The sequence below is a fragment of the Panthera uncia genome, chromosome B4, assembly GCF_023721935.1.
Source record: "Panthera uncia isolate 11264 chromosome B4, Puncia_PCG_1.0, whole genome shotgun sequence".
Lineage (NCBI taxonomy): Eukaryota > Metazoa > Chordata > Mammalia > Carnivora > Felidae > Panthera > Panthera uncia.
Window position 1 is genome coordinate 33,148,201 of NC_064809.1, and position 18,712 is coordinate 33,166,912.

The following is an 18,712-nucleotide window of genomic DNA, read 5'->3' on the forward strand; positions in this document are numbered from 1 at the left end:
TAAACCATAAGTTACCAAAATTAGTCGCAAGAGTGCAAAAAGTCCTTGGAGAAAGTAGCCCACCTAACATTTCCAAACATAAGGAAATACTTTACAAAGTTTCATTACTATGAAGATGATTTCTCCTTTGTTCAAACTTTGAACAAAATGAAGAATTTTTCTTTACTGCAGGAAACGAACTGGGAGGAACAGTGCAGTTTTAGGCATAAATACTTATGTCTGGTTCCAATATGGTCAGCTTAATACTTAAATACTTTAGAAACAGACAAGTTCACATTAGTGGAAAAATCCAAGTTTCTCACGTAGCCATTCTTCAGTGTTTCTTATTTCAAATACCGTGGGTAGTTCCGCTGTCGGGACTAACTTATTCTTACTCCCAGCATACATCATTTGTTGTTTGCCGGAGTCCTAGCCCCAGCAGGTCCAGGGGTTCCCGAAGGATGAACGGCGTCAGTGAAAAAGTGAAAATAAAACAAAACTAAAACAAAAATAAAAGGCTAAAATAAAAATACCAAAATAAAAATGGACACAGACAACAGCAGTGTGTTGAACTGGCCAATTTCTTGCAGTAAACGTGGCATTATATATACTAGTGATTTCCTTGTACATCAACTATGTTTTTCTAACACCTAATTGTGAAAACGTTCCTATGTATAAACAACCTTTAAGAAATAAGAAACTTATTAAGAAATTTCCCGCATACCCTTTGATTATAGATTAATTTCTTACATTCCATTATGCATCTGCATTTATGTATAATCTACAAAGTATTTGCTTTGCTGTTCTAGTAAAAGGCCCTCTATTTCTCAACACCTCAAGTGGAACTATTACAGGGACATGACCTCCTAACCACATGAGGCCAGAACAATGTGTTTGCCTTGGTCCGAGGTGCCAGAAAGGGGCTGAAAAAGCCTTAGAAACCCATGCCTCATACATTCTCAGAGAGACAATGCACCTAGGAACCAATGAACCATTCTCTACTATAACCGACCAGGTTCAGTCATCATCTGGAATGCCTCCAGGGGGCCAGGTGGGCCTAGGGATTGAAGTCACCTGTGCCCAGAAATACACTACTTAGTTGCCGGAGTGGGGCTTTCAAATCCATATGTCTCTCCTATACAGACCCTCTTTGCTGGCAAATGCATGAGGCTATCCTTCCTGTAAGTAGAGGAGTCTCCATAGAGGATGGCAAGGGCTAAACGTAAGGCCGCACAATTTCTTGCGGAACCTTATTTTCTTCCTAATAGTTTTTTCCCAGGGGGCCTGCCAAGGGCAATTCCCCAACAGACAATACCCCAGGTAGTTTTAATAAGGCCAAATTACCTAAAAGCGGGAGTACAAGAAGCTTCACTGTCGGCCGGCCGCCCTGCAGTCACCAATCCACCCACAGCCGGGGCCCTGCCACTCAGGCTGGGATAGCTCGGCTTCCAGCAGTTGTTGAGGCTTACATCCAACAGGGCTGGAGAAAATAAGGCAGAGGATACGAACCTCTTCCATCATCATGTTGGTATTTATAACTATACACCGTGAATGTGGTTGCCATTCAAGCAGTTTGTCATTAAGTTCATCAGGTGAAAAGCCCTCCAGCTCTTCATCCAGTACCACCAGGCGTTTGTCCTTACCAATCTTATGATGGCAGCATTGTTTCTTTATGAAAACCAAATTTTCTCAGCTTTTCCACTAAATCTTCAGCAACATCACAAACCACCAAAGACTCCCTCATTTTCTTCCTGCCCATCAACAGCCTGTAGCCTTATTTCAGGCTCCTTTAAAAATGGCACGTCTTCGATCGCCTCCCTTCCTGCCCCAGCGCCTGGCAGAGCCGCCCCCATCCCTACAGTAGTTCTTGAATGGTCTTTTTCAGTGAGAAAGACCTCTTTCAGCAGTTTCTCGAGAAGACTGCCCACAGGTGAACCGTCTGCTCTTCAGAGTGAAAGCATCTTTCGCAGCCAGGGCGGGAAACAGTTTGGTTAACCATCATTTCTTTTCTCAGCCAGCCAAACACCCAGTACTCCCAGGAAGGCAATCATTCCTTTGGGGTATCAGGAAATGATTGCACTTGGTTAGCAGAGACCAGAGTCAGAGCTCATTAGGAAAGGCAGGGCACTCACTATGTGGGGGACAGCCTCATTTAGCCTTGCCTGGGACCCATAACATAGCGATCACTACAGCCAAGGAATTGCAATGGTGGTTGCCCAAGGGCCAAAGAGTTTCATTTCAGCTGAGAATGGGGTAAAGTTGAGAATGAATTGTCCTGCTCCATGTTCCTCTTGTCCCAGAAGTGAGGATAGCTCCCTCTTGATACCTCTGACCCTGACTACACACAAGCATTCCTGCCGGGTACCCTGAAATGCCCTGGACTTGGCTTTGTCAACAGAGTACTGAAAAGCAAGTTTGGAGGGACCCCGTGACCCAGCATATCCCAGAGTGACAAGAATTTGGCCATACTCCCTAGTGAAAAGAAGAAATGGCTCTGAGATGCTGTGCCTGAATGGACAACAGGGAGAAGTGAGCTGGAAAAAAAGCAACAGGGTGGACGAGAAGACACAGAAGGCCAAAGTTTTAATGAACACCAAAGAATGGCATATGGCAAAAAAATAAAAAATAAAAAAATAAATGAAGTGACTAGCACAATCTCCTGGCAAGATGGTTGTCTCTGGAGTAAGAACAATTTGTGGGCTAGGACAAAGGGAAACTTCCTGCAGTGTCCCTTCAGAAGGAGAGGGAAACTTTCTGGCATTGGGTTTTTTTTGCCCTGTCCTTGGAGGCAGTCAAGCTACACAGCTAGCAGTTTCTGGCTTGTGGCTGACCCTCAAGTATTTCCACAGGGGCTCTGTTGCAATGGTCCTTGAATGGGCTGTTTCTGCACATCCTGCAGGTCCTGAAGAATACTGCAAATGGGTGAACTGTCTGCTCTACAGAATGAAGGCATCTCTAGCAGCCAGTGGTTGGAGTTCTGCTGCCCAACTACTCCCATGCCAACTCCAGCCTTTCAAGCACCAAGTCATCAGTGACGGGGAGGGTGGGGGTCAGTTGGTCCTTTTATGTGTCAGAAACTGCATGCTTTCAGTTAACATGGGAGCAGCATGGCAACTTTCCCCCAATCCCTGGGCTTGACTGAATTAACTGACAGGCCCACTATGCCTAGTGGGAACCAAGATATAAAGAGATAATTCACAAGAGAGGGGGCAGTGGGTAAGTGGCTGACTCTTGATTTCAGCTCAGGTCACGTTCTCATGGTTGTGAGGTCAGGCCCCCCATCTGGTTTGTGCTCACACCATGGAGCCTGCATCAGATCCTGTGTCTCCCTCTTTCTGCCCTCCCCCACCCATGCTGGCTCTCTCTGTCTCTCTCTCACACTCAAAAATGAGAAATATTTAAAAACAGGTTTATAAAAAGAATAAGAACCAGTGAGCGAATGGAGACTCAAAATCACTCCTTTCATATGAGAAAGGTATCCAGCAAAGAATAGAGTGACTAGTATAATCTACTTGAAGCTGGCTGTCTTAAGAAGAGGAAACCCCTCTGCACTGGGTAAAGGGAAAAACACCACTGGTTTTGCCTGGAAGCCCAGGCCAGAGGAAACCTTAATCTGGAATTCCATTGAGAATGGGATACAACTGAAAGTGTTTGGCTCAGATTTTCTTGTTGCAGAAAAAGGACCAGTTTTCTGCTAACTCCTCTGGGCCTGCCTACATGCACACATTCCATGCTGGGCCCCTCAAGTATGCTAGGTTTCCTGATGTATGCATGGTCCTAAAATACACGTGGTGAGAGACCCCATAGCCCCAAGTATCCTAGAGTCCAGAGAACTTGACCCGAGCCCTCAGTTAAACTGAGACTGCATTGGTCTTAAACTCTGGCACCAAATGTTTACAAATAGGAAACTTAGTTGGACAAAAAGACCAAAATTGGTCACGCATACACACAGACCCAAAGTTCTTTCTTATAGAGGAGAATAGGATAAAGCAAAGAACAAACTGACAACATAATCTCCAGTGTAAGACACACCTAATGGGTTGGGCCCAGAGAAATGTCCACTGACTACATCTGACACCCCTTAGTGCCAAACAAGTTCACCCAGAAGGTAGGGAAGCCAGGAATTCTTCTGGCCATGGTAGTTTCTCGGACCCTTTCCATCAAGCCTAGGTGCAATATGCCTTCAGTGATTCAAGGTCAGTCTCACTGCGGAGCTTCAGGTGTTTGGAACCAGGCTCTGGGGCAGGAGACTTTGGGCTCTTTCTACACTGGCCCATGTCTGGGAGCAAACTGCCCATGTGAGAGGCTTCTGCTTTTCAGAATGAAGGCAGATCAATGATCCCGGTGAGGGACACAATCAGCGTAAACATCCCTATGCCACCTGCAGCTTGTGAAGCACCACACTTTCCAAGGAGAGCAATTTTCTCTTGGGATGTCAGAAACTGATTGCTCTTGGTTAGCGCAGGCAGTGACAGGGAGGTCTCCATTCATCCCTGAGGGATTTTTATGTGAGTGAGGACCCATTTCTCCTGTGACCCTAAACCTCGTTAGAACATCTACAAAGGTATGGAACATATGGAGGCTCAGAATTCTTTATGTTTGGAGAGATACAAGATATAACATAGAATGAGGTGCCTAGCTTCATTTCCCCTTTCTGCAGAACTGAGGCTGGCTGCATCCCACTGTTCTGTCCCTGCCTACATGCAAACATTCTGTGTTCGGCTCCCTCCAATGTCCTATGTCAAACTTTTGTGGCCAACTGTAAGGCTGAAAAGCAAGGCCTGTGGGTCCATGTTGCCCAGCTTTTCTCCAGGTAGGGAGGATGTGGCCTGACTCCCCACTTGAGAGAGGATGTGGCTCTTAAATTCTGACCTTGAATCCCCACAGTGAATGCCTAGGTAGAGTGCCAAGGGATGGGAATGCAGACCCGAATGGCCCAAGGTCTTCACTGCAGATGAAGACAGCTTAATGCTGAGAGTGAAATGAGTAGCTAAGCTCCTTCTGGCCACCCAAGGGAGGCCAGCTCCCTCCCAGCTCCTCTGGTCTTGGCCTATGGGTAAAAATTCTGTACTCGGCACCTTGCAATGTCTTGGGCCTGCTTTTGTCAGTAGTTAGGAAAGGCAAGTCTCAAGGGGCCCCGTTGTTCAACCTATCCCTGAGGAAGCTGAGCTCAATGCCACTGCCCAGTCCAAAGAGGAGATCTCTCTTGGACACTGGCTGTGAATGTCTCACAGGGAAGACCTCGTTTGAAAAAGGGCAAAATGATAGAGAGGGATACATGTATTGCCTAAGTTCTCATTATCAAAGAAGAATAGAAGAAATCTGAGAAGGAAGTGACCAGCACACTCTCTTGGCAAGCTGTCTTGGGAATGAGAAACACCTCTTGGCTGGGGCAAAGGAACCCTCCACTGCCTGCCCTGGCAACCAGTCTTGCAAGAATTCTTCCTTTGGGACTTGAGAAAGGGATGAGAATCTTGTGGCACCGAGTGGATTTCTTCTGACCTACAATGGATAGTCACCAGTGGTTTTGGTGTAATGGGTTTTGACATTTAGGTGTTTGGAATCAGGCTCTGTGGAAGTATTGCTTGAAGAGGCAAAGCCCTGGCCACTTCTTGGAAGTTAAATTCCCATCTGGGCACCATTTGTTTTTCCAGATGAAGTCATCTCAAGAAGCCAGGAGAGGGAGGCAGCTTGGGTAACTATCAATGCAAAACCCCACAAGGTCAGTCACAGGTTATCATTGGGGATACCAGAAAATCTGAGAAGAAACAAACAAGCTCTGTTGCTCTTCTCCCCACAATTGACGATGCTTCCTCCCAAATCTCTGGCTTTGCCTATACAACAACAATTTTTCTGGCAAGTTCAAGTGCCCTATTTTTTTTTTGTCAAAGTATTCCTCAAAAAGTTTTATATTTATTTATTTATTTTTGAGAGAGAGAGAGCACAAGTAGGGGAGGGGAAGAGAGAGGAGACATAGACTCTGAAGCAGGCTCCAGGCTCTGAACTGTCAGCACAGAGCCTGACTTGGGGCTCGAACTCACAAATTGTGAGATCACGACCTGAGCCGAGCGGAAGTCAGATGCTTAACCAACTGAGCTACCCAGATGCCCCATTCACAAAGTATTCCTTAAAGGCAAGTCCCAAGGGCCTTTTGCCCAACCTATCTATGCCAGAGTCAGGATGACTTGCTCAGGTTCCCCAATTAACATGAAGGGACATTTCTCTTTAGTTCTGGCCTTGCAATCCCCACAGTAGGGACTTTAAAAAAAGAGCAAGGGGATGGGAAGGGATACACACAAAGCTAAAGATCTTCATTTCAGATGAGAATGGGATAGTTCTGGGAATAAAGAGAAGAGCACAATCTGCTGCCAAGCTCGCTGTTTTCAGAAAGAACAAGCACCCATGGGCTGGGTAAATGGGAATCACCCATCTGCTTCATGAGGGAGCAGAGGGAAAGCTGAGGGCCAAACACAAACTAGCATTACCTGACCACCCCAGGTGGGATATGGATGACATTCTTCAGACACTTCTGGCTGCCCAAGGGCAAAGGGAATCACAGAAAACAAATGGTTAAAGTGATAGAGCCTCCAACCATAAATTACAAGTAAAAGGCAGGGGTCTGATCTCCAGAATCCTATAGACTCAGAGTCCTGGAGCCCCAACATCACCCTGCCCTCCACAGTGATGTACAGAGCAAAGGCAAGAAGGAAATGTCATACATATAAAACTGAATTTCCTGGGGTAACCTGCTGGCTGAGTCCCTTAAGCCTCAGACTTTCACTCAGGTCACGACCTCACAGTTTCTGTGTGTTGACAGCTCAGAGTCTGGAGCCTGCTTCTGATACTGTATCTCCCTCTCTCTCTGCCCCTCTCCTCGAGAAAATTCTCTCTCTCCTCTCTCTTTCCTCTCTCTCGCCCTTCTGTCTCTCCTCCTCTCTCTGTCTCTCTCTTTCTCTTTCTCTCTCTCTCCTCCTCTCTGCTCTCCCTCTCAAAAAATAAACATTAAAAAAAAGAAAATTTCATTTCCTTGTTCCCTGCAGCCCATTGGCAAATACTTGAGGCTGGCTGAGTCAAAGGGTCTCCAAGAACTGCCTTCTGTCTTAATGTAAATGTTTTGCTAGAGGGAAAAACCACTTTAGCTTGACAATAGGCCTCCTGTAATCTGTGAGTCCTTAGCATATGAGTCTCCTTGTCAACTTGACACTTGAGTTTACCTTTTGCCCAAACCCTTGGTATACAAACAGGCTTTCTTCACATTAATAAGGATAATAATCACAATAACAACAATAAATCAGAAGAAAAACACTGAGGGTCAAAGTTGTTCACTTTAGGTGAAAATGGAGGGAGGTTGTGACTGCTGACAGGAGTACCATTTCCTAGGCAAGCTTGCTGTCCTGAGAATAAGGAAACACCTGGGGGGTTGGAATGAAAAGAAGCACCAGTCACAAGAACACTGCATCCTGACCAAGATTGGGCAGGAAGGCTTCTTGCTCTTGCCTTACTCTTCCATTCAGTGGGTAGAGGCACTCGCGATCTACCTAAATGTTGGCTTCTTTGTGCTGGCTGGCAGCCATGTCTGTGGAATTGGGTTCTGTTTCCAGAGTCCGCTGACTATATAAGGAAGAACAGTGGTCATGAACTTTGATCTTCTCAGAAGGCAGGAACGTCACAGGGGCAAGTGGGATTGAAAGAGCGGACCTACGCCCGCCGACTCCATCTTGTTCTGTGTCCTCTACCTTGGGTGACTATGTCCCTGACATGGCCCCTTTCCGGGAAAATCACAGAAACCTCAGACCACGCCTCCTCCCATTGAGTAATCTCCCGCTCACCCGTTCAAACTTCCCGATCAAATCACACCCGGCAACCTGCAAAACGGGACTCCAACCCTTCTCCGGCCAATCGGCTGAGGCCTCGATCCTTCCCCAGCCAATTGGCTGAAGCCACCCGTCATTACCTCACCAACTGCCCCTAGACCCCTATAAAACTTTGTGCATTTGAAACTCACTGGCTCAGTTGGAAGTGTTTGAAAACCTATGCTGGGCCTATGAAGAAAGTGCCATACACTCACTTCTGTGAGACAACACTGTGGTGAAACAGAGAATTTGTGGCGTACCCAGTGGTGTCAAATGACTGAGGGATGGTTCCATGGTGCATAATGGAGAAAAAAATGCATTCTCAAAAACACAGCAAGGGGACGGGAATGGGCGCCAGGTGGGCCAAACTCACCATTTCAACTGGGAAAAGGGATCCACTTGGAATGCTGTTTTGTTTCATTTGCCCTCAGCCCAGAAGGTGACCAGCTCCCTGCCCTAATCTCTGGCCAGTATACACACCAAACATCTTCTACTGGGTCCTTTCAAATGCCCTGGGCATCAGAATGGACACATACTTCTGGAACCCAGTGATTTCATGAAGAGGCCCTGTGGCAAAAACTCTCCCACAATCGCAAGGACTGGGCCAATCGCAAGGACTGGGAAGATTGAAGACAGGACTCTTCAAACACTGATTCTGAACAGAGTGTGAGAAAAACCTGGTTGCCACAAGAGAGCAACGATGCCTCAAAGTGGATGAGGAGGGCCTGAGCTCTTCAGAGCTTGAAAAGGGAATTCTATGGAGAAGGCACTTCCCTGCACCAGCTCCTGGCAACCTACCTGGCTATAAGAAGAAACACCAGAGAGCTTATGAAAAGCGCCATCTAGTGTCTCTATCTGGGAGTTGTGTCAGGACCAGGCCTGCTTTCTTTCTTCAGAAGGACCTAGGGCACCCTGGGCCTGCTTGGGCTTTTGTTTCTTTTTGCAACATTGAATGGAGTGAGCAGTGACAGTGCTATAGCTGGAAGGTGGGTCCAATGTGTGGAGAGGGGCAGTGGTGCCCTCTTACCGTAAGAGCCTCTTTCTGTGCTGACCATCTCTTGGAAACTTCAGCTCCTGTGTGGTCTCCATTTCAGAAGGATGTCACTTCAATCAGGCAGAACAGAGAGGCGAGGTGGCCCCACTCCCCCCACCCCTGCCTACAAACAGCCAATCACCAAGGTCAGGGTATGGAGGCTCATTCTCCTTTGGGATATCTATCAGATGCTGATGGCTATAACTGAGCATGCAACTGAGTGGGAACCCGATGCCCATCCAAGGTTGCCTGCTGAGTGCTACCTCTAACACTCCTGTGGATGAGGAGGCAGGCAGAAACACAAGAAGGGAGAGGATAGAGCTACAGCCAGGACTAACGAGCATTCAATATTTCCATCCAGTGGGAATGCGATCAGTGTGGAATGAAGATGATTTTCCTCATTCCCACTAGGCCCAGCAAGGGGCACAGCTCGCTGCTAATATATCTGGCCCAGCGTCTGCACACACAGCTCTTGGCTGGACCCCTTCCAATGCCCTTAGGTCGTTGGATGTCCACGTAGACCGGAAACCTAAATGCCAAGGCCACTTTAGCTCCACCTGTCCCACAGTCGCAAGGGCCAATCCCTGGATGGTATTTGCAAGTCAGTAATAGCACTCTGAAAGCCTGCATGAGCTTGGAACCCAAGATGAACCTTGACAGATGATAAAGCAATGTCATGAAACTGGAAACGAGGGCCAGAGATCTTCATGTTTAGAAGGACCTGACTAGAACAATGTATTCACAAGCTGGCTTGCTCAGGAATCCCAAGCACATTTTATGGGCTTTGACTCCAGGAGTTCTGCAAAAGATAACCGTTGGAACCTGTGAGCAGGAGACCCACATTGTCCCTTAAGAAACAGAGGAAACTTTGGCTTCTAGTGGGTTTCTCCCATCATAACCATCGAGAGGGTCAGGAGTGGATCTGAGAGATGAAGAATGGGCTTCCATGCAATGAGCAAGAAGTAGGAATGAGGTCTTGGTGCACTATTTATTCAAAGGGCCTTTTGTGCACTGATCAGGTTGTGAAGCATGCTGTACTTTGCCAGACTGTCTGTTCTTTCCATTAATGGTGGCTTCATCCATTAGGAATGGGGGTCCAGGTGGCTACCCATTCCAGTGATACTGTAAATTGCCCACCAACAAGGGTTCTAGGACATGGGGGAATAGTCTTGTGAGACATGAGACTCTGAGAGCCATGCTCTCAGGTCAGGAAAGGCTGGAAACTCACCCTCAAATTGGGGATCTCGGTTGTTACAGGGGAGAGACACAGGTTCTCCATGTGTGAACCAAGAACAAGTTAGGAAAGCAGCAATGGGAAAGGAATGACTCCAGGGTGAGTCAAAGCTGTGCCTTCAAATAGGCACGGGGTACTCCGAGGAAAGACACCCTGACTTTCCCTACCCCTTGACCCACACAGCAGGTGGGATCCATTCCCAAGTTCAGGTTTAGCCTATGAGCCATGTCGGTTCAGGTTTAGCCACGAGCATTCTCCCAGGGCACCTTCACACACCGTGGGTATGGGCAGGGTCATATAATTCTGAAACCAAATTGAGAAGGGCCCAATGCAATACCTCTATCACCATCAACACACTACCAAACACCTAAGCTGAAACAAGTGGATGTTATTCTGAGACACTGTCCCTGAATAGTGTCCATGCAAACCCCCTGTCATCGGGAAAGTTCAGGAGTGGTGATGGAGACATACACTGTTAGAGTTCTTCACCACACATGAGATTTGGAGAAAGACAAGAATGAAGTACCCAATGCAGTCTCCTATCAACCAGGCCATAACCAGAATAAGATAGGCCTGTGGGATTAGGCCAAAGGGAACCCCCTGAAGAACTCCACCTGGGAGCCCTGTCAGCAAGAAGCCTGCCTTCCTTCTTAAGGAGCCAGGGATTTCTAGCTTGGTCTATACCTGCCACGTTTCCCATCAGGAAGGGAGGCTGCAGTGTTTGAGCTGTAGCTATGGAGTTCTGAGGGCTCTTTCTCAGGAATCTACAAGGACTTTGTTCCCTAATTTCTGGCAAGGGCTCTTTCAATGCTTAGCCCCGCTCCTCCCAGTTCCTACATCTCCATGTTCAAACAGTTTCTCAGAATAAAGGCAACTCAGTCATCCAGGTCTGTGAGGCAAGCTTGCTCCCCTTCACCCTCCATATAATAACTGTCCAAGCACCAAGCACCCAGGGACTCAAGGCCTTCTTTCCTTTGGTAGAGCAGAGCCTGACAGCTCTCACTGAACACTGGAGCAGGGTGGGAAACTGTGGCCTAGCCAGGTTTGCCAGTCGAGTGAGTGATGGTTCCATGGTGCCTAAGGTAGAAGAAAAATGTCGGACACATGGCCAGGAAAGGAAATGGACACCGGGTGGACCAAAGCTCGACATTTATGGTGGGAATAGGGATCCAGTTGGAACTATGTTTTTGCTTCTTTTGCGTCTGTCCAGAATGAGGCCCGCTCTCTGCCCAAATCTCCGGGCTAACCTAAACACCAGACCTCCTCCTCTGGTGCCCTTCAAATCCCCGAGCTCTGAATGGCTGTATACTTCTTAATTCCCGTGAATTAATGAAGTAGCCCCATGGCAATGTCTCTCCTGCAGTCACAAGGACTGGATCAGACTCCCAGGGGGAAGACAGAGGTTCCACACTTGAGACACTGATTCTGAGTGGATTGCACAAGAGCCTTGTTTCTATGAGAGATCAAAGATGTGTCAAGGTAGATAGGGAGGGCCAGAGAGCTTCAGAGCTTGTAAGGGGAATTATATGGAGAAGAGAGTGCCCAGCACCAACTCCTGGTAACCTGGCTGGCTGTGAGAAGAAACAACAGAAGGCTTAGGCAAAAGTGTCCTCTAGAGTCTCTTTCTGGGATTTCTGTTAGCAACAGGACAGCTTTCTTCCTTCAGAAGGACATATAGAACACTGGGACTTGGTTTGTTGCTTTTCCCATCATTGGAGTGAACAGGGACAGTGTTGTAGCTTGGAAGTTCCCAGAGCTGTGGCTCCAAAGTGTGGGGAGGGCCATTGGTTCCTCTTCAGTACAAGCCTTGTTTTGTGTGACCAGCTTCTGAAGCCTACTGCTCCTGTGTGAACTGTGTGCTTTTCAGAAGGAAGGCATCTCAATCAGGCAGATCAAGGAGGTGAGCTTGCCCCCTCCCCCCTGCCCCTGGCTACAAACAGCCAAGCACCAAGCCCAGGGATAGGAGGGCTATTCTCCTTTTGTGATATCCAACGCTCATGGCTGGTACTGAGCACCGGATGGAGAAGCCGACACCTGTCCCTGGGTTCCTGCCTAGTGAATGCCAGCTCCAAGGCTCCTAAGAGTGAATGAAGAGGCAGTAAGAAACACAGGAAGGGAGAGGGTATGGCTGCAGCCAGATCCAAAGGGCATTCAATATTTCCACCATATGTGAATGCAGTCATGTGGAATGGGGATGTTTATCTTCATTTCCCCCTGGGACCACCAAAAGGGCCAGATTCCCGCTAACATGTCTGGCCCAACTTCCACACAAACAGCTATTGACTGGACCCCTTCCAAAGCCCTACTGCTCTGGATGTCCATGTAATCCCCAAACCAAAAGGCCAGGGACCCTTTGGTTCCACCTGTCCCAAAGTCACAAGGACTGGCCTCATTGGTCATCTGCAGCCGGACACAGTACTCTGAAAGACTGAGTTTTTATGGACCTGAAGACAAACCCTGATGCATGATAAGGCAATATCATGAAAGTGGATGCACTGAGGGCCAGAGTTCTTCATGATCAGAAGAACCTGATCAACACAATGTATTCATAATGTGCCTTGGTAAGGAATCACAAGTGCCCTTGGGACCTTTGGTTACAGGAGTTCTCCACAGGATGCCCCTTGTGAATGAGAAGTCCACGTTCTCACTGAAGAAATAGAGGCGGGTGGAGCCTGGGTGTCTCAGTCGGTTGGGTGACCAACTGTCACTCAGGTCATGATCTTGCTCTTTGTGTGTTGGAGCCCCGCATCGGGCTCTGTGCTGAACGCTTCCTCTGAGCCAGGAGCCTGTGTGTCTGCTTCTCTCTCTGCCCCTCCCCAGCTTGTGCTCTTTCTCACCCTGTCTCTCTAAAACAAATAAATGTACAAAAACTTTTTAAAAAGGAAATAGAGCGGAACGTTGGTTCTGGTGTGCTTCTGCCCATATTAGTAGAGAGGGGCAATGTTGGCTGGGACATATGAAGAATGTGCTTACATGTGATGAAATGATTGTGGGAACGAGGCCTTGGTACTCTATTTATTCAAAAGCATTTTGGTGCACTGGTGAGGTCCAGGATCATGGTGTGTATGCACAAACTGTCTGTTATTTCCTTTGAGGGTAGTTCCATCCATTAGGGACAGGGGTCCATGTGGTACCCATTTGCATGATACTGTAGCTTGCCCCCCACCAGGGGTTCAGGGACAGTGGGCTACCTGTCCTCTGGGACATCACCTCTGGGAGCCCTGCATTGGGTCAGGAAAGGCTTGGAAAATCACTCCTCAACTGGGACCTCGGTTGGTGTAAGAGACATACACAGATTAGGGTAACCGTGTGTGAACTGAGACCAAGTTAGCAAAGCAACAATGGGACAGGAACGACTACAAGGTGAGCCAACTCTGTGCGTTCAAACAGGCATGGGGAAAAACGAGGAAAGAGACCATGACCTTCTCTTCTCCTTGTCCCACACAGGAGGCGTGATTCACCCCCAGCCACAGGCTTTGCCTACCCATGAGGATTCTCCCTGGACATCTTCACACACTCTGGGTATGGGCAGGGCCACATCTTTCTGAAGCCAAATTGAGAAGGGCCCAATGCAATAATACCTCTATCATTATCACAAACACCAGCAAACACCCAAGCTGAAACAAGTGAATGTTACTCTGAGACACTGTCCCTGAATAGTGTCCATGCAAACCCTCTTTCATCAAAAAAACTCAAGAGTGGTGATGGAGACACACACTGCCAGAAATCATCACCACACATGAGATTTGGAGAAAGTTGAGAATCCGGAATAAGAAACACCCGTGAGCTTAGGCCTAGGGAGCCCTCTGAAGGATACCACCTGGGTGCTCTGTCAGCAAGTACCCAGCCGACTTTCTTTAGGAGCCAGGGATTTCTGGCTTGGGCTATCCGTGCCATTTTCTCCATTAGGTGAGGGAGGCAGCAGTGTTTGTGCTGTAACTATGGGGATCTGAGGGGTCTTGCTCAGGAATCTGCTACACTACCTTGGTTCCCTCATTCCTGGCAAGGGCTCTTCCACTGCAGAGCCCCTCCTGGTTCCTATTGCCCATGTGCAAACTGCTTCTCAGGATGAAGGCACCTCAGTCATCCAGGACAGTGAGGCCAGCTGGCTCCCCTTTACCCTCCATAGCACAGCAGGCCAAGCCCCAATATGCAGGGTCTAAAGGCCTTTCCTTTGGTAGAGTGGAGCCTGGTAGCTTTCACTGAGCCCAGGAACAGAGTGTGAGATTGCGGCCAAACCAGGTTTGCCAATTGAGTGAGTGATGGCTCCATGGCCCCTAAGGGAGAAAACATATGCTTTGGGAGACACACAGCAAGGGAAAAGAAGTGGGCACCAGGATGGCCCAAACTCGGCAATTCCAGTGGGAATGGGGATGTCCTTGGCACAGAATGAGGCCAGCTCCCTGCCCAAATCTCTGGCCCTGCCTACAAACCAAATATCCTCTGCTGGGGTCCTTCAAATGCCCTCAGCTTCAGAATGGCCTCATACTTCTGAAACAAAAAGAATTATTGAAGGAGCCCTGTGGCAAAATCTCACACACCCCCATCACAAGGACTGGACCACACTACCAGATGGAAGGCAGAGGATAGGACTCTTGAAACACTGATTCTGAATGGATTGCAGGAAGAACCATGTTTTCCCAAGAGGTCAAGGTGAATAAGGACAGCCAGAGCTCTAAGGGCATGGAAGAGAAATTCTATGGATGTGGGAATGCCCAGAGCCTATTCCTGGCAACCTGGCGGTTAGAAGGAGAACACTAGAATGCTTCAGTAAAAACACCTTCTCAAGTCTCCATCTGGGAGCCCTGTCAGCTCCAGGCCTGCTGTCTTCCTTCAGAGGGACCTAGAGGGCCCTGGGACTTGGTCGGCTCTTGTTGCTATTCACATCATTGAATGGAGTGAGCAGTGACAGTGCTGTAGCTGGGAGGTGCCCCAAGCTGTGGTCCCAAAGTGTGGAGACGGGCTTTTTGCTGCCCTCTTCCTGTAACCGGGTCTTTGTGCTGACCAACTTCTGGAGCCTAATGCTCCTGTGTGAACTGCTTTTCAGAAGGAAGGCACTTCAATCAGGCAGCGCAAGGAGGCGATCTGGCTCCACTCCCCCCACCCTTTGTTACAAACAGGCAACCAGTATGGCCACGGATATGAAGAATATTATCTTTTGGGATATCTGATGCTGATAGCTCTAAATAAGCAAGGGACAGAGTAAGAACCCTATGCCTGCCCATGGGTGCCTGCTAAGTGTCAGCTCCAAGCCTCCTAAGGACGAATCAACAGGGAGTCAGAAATGCAGGGAGGCAGAAGAGATGGCTGCAGCCAGGACCAAAGGGCATTCAATATTTCCATCCAATGGGAATGTGATCAATGTGGGATGGAGATCTTTATCTTCATTTCCACAAGTCCCAGCAAGGGAACAAGCTTCTGGCTTATATGTCTGCCCAAGCTTCTCCACACACAACTCTCAGCTGGACCCCCATCTGATGCCCTCTGGCACTTCATGTCTTTCCAAGAAACTTGACAGCTAACGAATTGGTCAAAAAATGATTTAAGCAATATAACGGAAAAAGAATTTAGAATAATAGTCATAAAATCAATCGCTGGGCTTGAAAAAAGTATAGAGGACAGCAGAGAATCTATTGCTGCAGAGATCAAAGGACTAAGAAATAGGAGAGTCCGGAAGATGGCGGCGTAGGAGGACGCTGGGCTCACCGCGCGTCCTGCTGATCACTTAGATTCCACCTACACCTGCCTAAAGAACCCAGAAAACCGCCAGAGGATTAGCAGAACGGAGTCTCCGGAGCCAAGCGCAGACGAGAGGCCCACGGAAGAGGGTAGGAAGGGCTGCGAGGCGGTGCGCGCTCCACGGACTGGCGGGAGGGAGCCGGGGCGGAGGGGCGGCTCGCCGGCCAAGCGGAGCCCCCGAGTCTGGCTGGCAAAAGCGGAGGGGCCGGACGGACTGTGTTCTGACAGCAAGCGCGACTTAGCGTCTGGGAGGTCATAAGTTAACAGCTCTGCTCAGAAAGCGGGAAGGCTGGAGGACAAAGGGAGGGAGAGCTGCTGAGCCCCCGGACGGACGGCAGAGCTCAGCTTGGCGGGGAACAAAGGCGCTCGCCAGCGCCATCTCCCCCGCCCATCCCCCAGCCAAAATCCCAAAGGGAACCAGTTCCTGCCAGGGAACTTGCTCGCGCAGCGCAAACACCAAACTCTGTGCATCTGCAGAGCCAAACCTCCGGCAGCGGATCTGACTCCCTCCCGCTGCCACAGGGCCCCTCCTGAAGTGGATCACCTAAGGAGAAGCGAGCTAAGCCTGACCCTCCTGCCCCTGTGCACCTTGCCTACCCACCCCAGCTAATACGCCAGATCCCCAGCACCACAAGCCTGGCAATGTGCAAGTAGCCCAGACGGGCCACGCCACCCCACAGTGAATCCCGCCCCTAGGAGAGGGGAAGAGAAGGCACACACCAGTCTGACTGTGGCCCCAGCGGTGGGCTGGGGGCAGACATCAGGTCGGACTGCGGCCCCGCCCACCAACTCCAGTTATACACCACAGCACAGGGGAAGTGCCCTGCAGGTCCTCACCACTCCAGGGACTATCCAAAATGACCAAATGGAAGAATTCCCCTCAGAAGAATCTCCAGGAAATAACAACAGCTAATGAACTGATCAAAAAGGATTTAAATAATATAACAGAAAGTGAATTTAGAATAATAGTCATAAAATTAATCGCTGGGCTTGAAAACAGTATAGAGGACAGCAGAGAATCTCTTGCTACAGAGATCAAGGGACTAAGGACCAGTCACGAGGAGCTGAAAAACGTTTTAAACGAAATGCAAAACAAAATGGAAAACACGACAGCTCGGCTTGAAGAGGCAGAGGAGAGAATAGGCGAACTAGAAGATAAAGTTATGGAGAAAGAGGAAGCTGAAAGAAAGAGAGATAAAAAAATCCAGGAGTATGAGGCGAAAATTAGAGAACTAAGTGATACACTAAAAAGAAATAATATACGCATAATTGGTATCCCAGAGGAGGAAGAGAGAGGGAAAGGTGCTGAAGGGGTACTTGAAGAAATTATAGCTGAGAACTTCCCTGAACTGGGGAAGGAAAAAGGCATTGAAATCCAAGAGGCACAGAGAACTCCCTTCAGACGTAACTTGAATCAATCTTCTGCACGACATATCATAGTGAAACTGGCAAAATACAAGGATAAAGAGAAAATTCTGAAAGCAGCAAGGGATAAACGTGCCCTCACATATAAAGGGAGACCTATAAGACTCGTGACTGATCTCTCCTTTGAAACTTGGCAGGCCAGAAAGGCTTGGCACGGTATCTACAGTGTGCTAAACAGAAAAAATATGCAGCCGAGAATCCTTTATCCAGCAAGTCTGTCATTTAGAATAGAAGGAGAGATAAAGGTCTTCCCAAACAAACAAAAACTGAAGGAATTTGTCACCACGAAACCAGCCCTACAAGAGATCCTAAGGGGGATCCTGTGAGACAAAGTACCAGAGACATCACTACAAGCATAAAACATACAGACATCACAATGACTCTAAACCTGTATCTTTCTATAATAACACTGAATGTAAATGGATTAAATGCACCAACTAAAAGACATAGGGTATCAGAATGGATACAAAAACAAGACCCATCTATTTGCTGTCTACAAGAGACTCATTTTAGATCTGAGGACACCTTTAGATTGAGAGTGAGGGGATGGAGAACTATTTATCATGCTACTGGAAGCCAAAAGAAAGCTGGAGTAGCCGTACTTATATCAGACAAACTAGACTTTAAATTAAAGGCTGTAACAAGAGATGAAGAAGGGCATTATATAATAATCACAGGGTCTATCCATCAGGAAGAGCTAACAATTATAAATGTCTATGCGCCGAATACCGGAGCCCCCAGATATATAAAACATATATGTTTATGTTTACTCATAAACATAAGCAACCTTATTGATAAGAATGTGGTCATTGCAGGGGACTTTAACACCCCATTTACAGAAATGGATAGATCATCTAGACACACAGTCAATAAAGAAACAAGGGCCCTGAATGATACATTGGATCAGATGGACTTGACAGATATATTTAGAACTCTGCATCCCAAAGCAACAGAATATACTTTCTTCTCGAGTGCACATGGAACATTCTCCAAGATAGATCATATACTGGGTCACAAAACAGCCCTTCATAAGTTTACAAGAATTGAAATTATACCATGCATACTTTCAGACCACAATGCTATGAAGCTTGAAATCAACCACAGGAAAAAGTCTGGAAAACCTCCAAAAGCATGGAGGTTAAAGAACACCCTACTAACGAATGAGTGGGTCAACCAGGCAATTAGAGAAGAAATTAAAAAATATATGGAAACAAACAAAAATGAAAATACAACAATCCAAACGCTTTGGGACGCAGCGAAGGCAGTCCTGAGAGGAAAATACATTGCAATCCAGGCCTATCTCAAGAAACAAGAAAAATCCCAAATACACAATCTAACAGCACACCTAAAGGAAATAGAAGCAGAACAGCAAAGGCAGCCTAAACCCAGCAGAAGAAGAGAAATAATAAAGATCAGAGCAGAAATAAACAATATAGAATCTAAAAAAAC

At 47.8% G+C, this 18,712-nt stretch overlaps 1 pseudogene; it reads right to left on the bottom strand.

Annotated features, from left to right (window-relative positions):
* Positions 1-246: 246 nt before the first annotated feature.
* On the bottom strand, positions 247-1,723 carry LOC125918693 (glia maturation factor beta-like; annotated as a pseudogene).
* Positions 1,724-18,712: the final 16,989 nt, after the last annotated feature.